Here is a 5,574-nt window from a genome sequence, read left to right as displayed (position 1 = left end):
GCAATCTTGATTCCAGCTTGTGTTTCTTCCAGTCCAGCATTTCTCATGATGTATTCTGCATAGAAGTTAAATAAGCAGGGTGACAATATACAGCCTTGACATACTCCTTTTCCTATTTGGAACCAGCCTGTTGTTCCATGTCCAGTTCTAACTGTTGCTTCCTGACCTGCATACACATTTCTCAAGAGGCAGGTCAGGTGGTCTGGTAGTCCCATCTCTTTCAGAATTTCCCACAGTTTATCATGATCCACACTGTCAAAGGCTTTGGCATAATCAATATAATTTTTATTGGAGTATAGTTGATTTACAACATTGTGTTAGTTTCGGGCTTACAGCAAAGTGAATCTGTTATACATATATATTTATCCAGTCTTTTTTAGATTCTTTTCCCATATAGGCCATTACAGAGTACTGAGTAGAGTTCCCTGTGCTATACAGTGGGTTCTTATTGTTAATATATTTTGGACATGACTCCATATCTGTATTTTAAAGATTCTTCATTCTCTTTTACTTCAACTTAGAGTTCTATTGTATCCATATACTCAATAAATACATATTGAAAACATATTATGTGTGAAGTACCTTTCTAAACACTAACATATCAGTGAATAAAACAAACACAAATCTTTTCCTTCATACAGCTTACCTTCTAATGAGATTGATCATAGTTTATTTAGCCAGTCTCCTAAGAATGTATATTTTTATTTTTTGTTTTGCAATTTTTACAATGTTGTATTGGCTTCTACCATACAACAATGCTGATCAGCTGCAATCATAAATACATCTCCTCCCTCCAGAGCCTCCCTTCTCTCCCCCATCCCAACCCTCCAGTACACAAATTATGTAATTTATACACATATATACACATACTTGGGTTTCTCTTGTGGCTCAGCTGGTAAAGAATCTGCCTGCAGATTTGGGTTTGATTCCTGGGTTGGGAACATCCCCTGGAGATGGGAAAGGCTACCCACTCCAGTATTCTGGCCTGGAGAATTCTATGGACTGTATAGTCCTTGGGGTCGAAAAGAATCGGACACGACTGAGTGACTTTCACTTTCACTTCACCAGTTCAGTTCAGTCTTTAGTTGTATCTGACTCTTTGCAACCCCATGGACTGCAGCATGCCAGCCTCCCTGTCCATCACCAATTCCTGGAACCTACTCAAACTCACATCCATTGAGTCGGTGATGTCATCCAACTATCTCATCCTCTGTCGTCCCCTTCTCCTCCTGTCTTCAATCTTTCCTAGCATCAGGGTCATTTCCAAGGAGTCAGTTCTTCACATCAGGCGGCCAAAGAATTGGAGTTTCAGCTTCAGCATCAGTCCTTCCAATGAATACTCAGGACTGATTTCCTTTAGGATGGACTGGTTGGATGTCCTTGCAGTCCAAGAGACTCTCAAGAGTCTTCTCCAACACCACAGTTCAAAAGCATCAATTCTTTGGTGCTCAGCTTTCTTTATGGTACAACTCTCACATTCATACATGACTACTGGAAAAACCATAGCTTTGACTAGATGGACCTTTGTTGGCAAAGTAATGTCTCCACTTTTTAATATGCTGTCTAGGTTGGTCATAGCTTTTCTTCCAAGGAGGAAGCGTCTTTTAATTTCATGGCTACAGTGATTTTGGAGCCCCCCAAAATAAAGTCTCTCACTGTTTCCATTGTTTCCCGATCTATTTGCCATGAAGTGATGGCATCAGATGCCATGATCTTAGTTTTCTGAGTGCTGAGCTTTAAGCCAACTTTTTCACTCTCCTCTCACTTTCATCAAGAGGCTCTTTAGTTCTTCTTCACTTTCTGCCATAAAGGTGGTATCATCTGCATATCTGAGGTTATTGATTATTTCTCCTCTCAATCTTGATTCCAGCTTGTGCTTCATCCAGCCCAGTGTTTCTCATGATGTACTCTGCATATAAGACAATATATAGCCTTGATGTACTCCTTTCCCGATTTGGAACCAATCTGTTGTTCCATGTCCAGTTCTAACTGTTGCTTCTTAACTTGCATACAGATTCCTCAGAAGGCAGGTAAGGAGGTCTGGTATTCCCATCTCTAAGAATTTTCCACAGTTTGCTGTGAACCACACAGTCCAAGGCTTAAGTATAGTCAATAAAGTAGAAGTAGATGTTTTTCAGGAACTCTTGCTTTTTTGATGATCCAATGGATGTTGCTAATTTGAACTCTGGTTCCTCTGCCTTTTCTAAATTTGGCTTGAACATCTGGAAGTTCACGGTTCATGTACTGTTGAAGCCTGGCTTGGAGAATTTTAAGCATTACTTTACTAGTGTGTGAGATGAGTGCAATTCTGTGGTAGTTTGAACATTCTTTGTCATTGCCTTTCTTTGGGATTGGAATGAAAACTGACCTTTTCCAGTCCTGTGACCACTGCTGAGTTTTCCAAATTTCCTGGCATATTGAGTGTAGCACTTTCACAGCATCATCTTTCAGGACTTTAAATAGCTCAACTGGAATTCTGTCACCTCCACTAGCTTTGTTCATAGTGATGCTTCCTAAGGCCCACTTGACTTCACATTCCAGGACAGGCTCTAGGTGAGTGATCACACCATCATGATTATCTGGGTCATTAAGATCTTTTTTACATAGTTCTTCTGTGTATTGTTTCCACCTCTTCTTAATATCTTCTGCTTCTGTTAGGTCCATACCATTTCTGTCCTTTATCGTGCCCATCTTTGCATGACATGTTCCCTTGGTATCTCTAATTTTCTTGAAGAGATCTCTAGTCTTTCCCATTCTATTGTTTTCCTCTATTTCTTTGCACTGATCATTGAAAAAGGCTTTCTTATCTCTCCTAGCTATTCTTTGGACCTCTGCATTCAAATGGATATACTTTCCTTTTCTACTTTGCCTTTGGCTTCTCTTCTTTTCTCAGCCTCCTCAGACAACCATTTTGCCTTTTTGCATTTCTTTTTCTTGGGGATGGTCTTGATCACTGCCTCCTATACAATGTCAAGAACCTCATTCCATAGTTCATCAGGCACTCTATCAGATCTAATCCCTTAAATCTACTTGTCACTTCCTCTATATAATCATAAGGGATTTGATTTGACCAATCATACCTGAATGGTCTAGTGGTTTCTCCCACTTTCTTCAACTTAAGTCTGAATTTGGCAATCAGGAATTCATTATCTGAGCCCCAGCCAGCTCCTGGTCTTGTTTTTACTGACTGTATAGAGTTTCTCCATCTTTGGTTGCAAAGAATATAATCAATCTGATTTCGGTGTTGACCATCTGGTGATATCCATGTGTAGAGTCATCTCTTGTGTTGTTGGAAGAGTGTGTTTGCTATGCCCAATGCGTTCTCTTAGCAAAACTCTATTAGCCTTTGCCCTGCTTCATTCTGTACTCCAAGGTCAAATTTGCCTGCTACTTCAGGTATCTCTTGACTTCCAACTTTTGCATTCCAGTCCCCTTTAATGAAAAGGACATTTTTTGGGTGTTAGTTCTAGAAGGTCTTGTAGGTCTTTATAGAACTGTTCAACTTCAGCTTCTTCAGCATTACTGTTTGGGGCATAGACTTGGATTACTGTGATATCGAGTGGTTTGCCTTGGAAACAAACAGAGATCATTCTGTCACTTTTGAGATTGCATCCAAGTACTGCATTTCCAACTCTTTTGTTGACTATGAGGACTACTCCATTTCTTCTTTCACTTCATATGTATATTTATATGGGATTTTAACTTGAGATAAAAGAGATTCACTAAGGATTTTAAATAGAGAATGGCATGATCAAGTATGAAAGCTAAGAAGAAGCAGTATGTTGTTTTTCCTGGATTTTTCTAATGTGTCTGACAGTTCTGGACATGAAGAGTTAGTTAAATAAAGAAGGAGAGAGTGGTTTACTGCCTTGAAATGGGTGCCTCCACCCACAAATGCGACAACAATGGCTATGGACTGCTCAGCAAAAATAGCCAAGGTCATTGGAAGTTCAGTTCAGTTCAGTTCAGTCGCTCAGTCATGTCCGACCCCATGAATTGCAGCATGCCAGGCCTCCCTGTCCATCACCAACTCCCGGAGTTCATTCAGACTCACATCCATCGAGTCAGTGATGCCATCCAGCTGTCTCATCCTCTGTCGTCCCCTTCTCCTCCTGCCCCCAATCCCTCCCAGCATCAGAGTCTTTTCCAATGAGTCACTGGAAGGTCACTTCCAAATACACAACTCATTGTTTAAGGGTCAGAAAAATAATAGGAGCAATAACAAATAACTTAAAGGAAATGGTGGTACACATAAAAAAAAAAACTCTGAATCAGAATATGGGAAAGCCATATTTACACCCCAAATCTGCCCTATACTAAAATCTTTCTTTAGACAGAAATAGAGACACAAACATAGAGAAAAAATATATGGATACCCAGAAGGAAAGGGGGGCCTGGGAGGAACTTGGAGTTTAGGATTGACACATATACACTACTAATGGTATGTATAAGATAGATAACTAAACTCTATAGCAGGGAACTCTACTTAATGCACTAGGGTGACCTGAATGGGAAGTTCCGAAAGGGAGGTGATATATGTATATATGGAGCTGATTCACTTTGCTGTACAGTAAAACTAAGAACATTGTAAAGCAACTATACTCCAATAAAAATTAATTTAAAAAGAAAAAATAATCTCTCTTTGCCCTGCTTTCCTTATCTGTAATATATGGAGGGTTGGCTACGAGATAAAAATTCCAAGAAGATTAAAGGGCAATTTTTAAAATATGTGCAATGCTTACTTTGTTTTTTTTTTTTCCCTAGTCTTTGAAAATGGAAAGTCATTTTCATTAGTCTAGAAATTCAAAGATGAATTATATATAAGTTGTTTTGACCTTAAAATAAGATTGGTATCTTAAGATATGAAGCTTTAGAAAAAAAAAAATCCAAACCTCTGGAGAAAACTTTCCTCTTAACTACCAGAAAATGCATTTAAAAAAGTATTGAAGAGGAAAAAAACACACAAATCCATCTTCTCTTTAATTAAATAAGATAATCATTAGTCATTTTTAAGTTCCAGCATTCTATTCTTTTTTTATGGAGTAGTTATAGTATTCTCATCTTTTCAAAGTGTTTTATAATTTAATCATTATCCTTGGCAAAATTTTATTTTGAGGCTTGAGTGGAAAGCTCTACAACCAACACTATCCAAATAAACCAATATCAATAATGTAATATCTTCCCACCTTAACATAGAATCCTCCACCCTGTACCAATCCTGCTGATGCTGCTGCTAAGTCGCTTCAGTCGTGTCCAGCTCTGTGCAACCCCATAGATGGCAGCCCACAAGGCTCCCCCGTCCCTGGGATTCTCCAGGCAAGAACACTGGAGTGGGTTGCCAATTCCTTCTCCAGTACCAGTCCTAGACAGCATATTAAAAAGCAGAGACGTTACTTTGCCAACAAAGGTCCATCTAGTCAATGCTATGGTTTTTCCAGTGGCCATGTATGGATGCAAGAGTTGGACTATAAAGAAAACTGAGCGCTGAAGAATTGATGCTTTTGAACTGTGGTGTTGGATAAGACTCTTGAGAGTCTCTTGGACTGCAAGGAGATCCAACCAGTCCATCCTAAA

This window comes from Bison bison, unplaced genomic scaffold, assembly GCF_000754665.1.
Source record: "Bison bison bison isolate TAMUID 2011002044 unplaced genomic scaffold, Bison_UMD1.0 scf7180017864048, whole genome shotgun sequence".
In the NCBI taxonomy this organism is placed as follows: Eukaryota; Metazoa; Chordata; class Mammalia; order Artiodactyla; family Bovidae; genus Bison; species Bison bison.
This window is presented reverse-complemented; position numbering follows the sequence as displayed.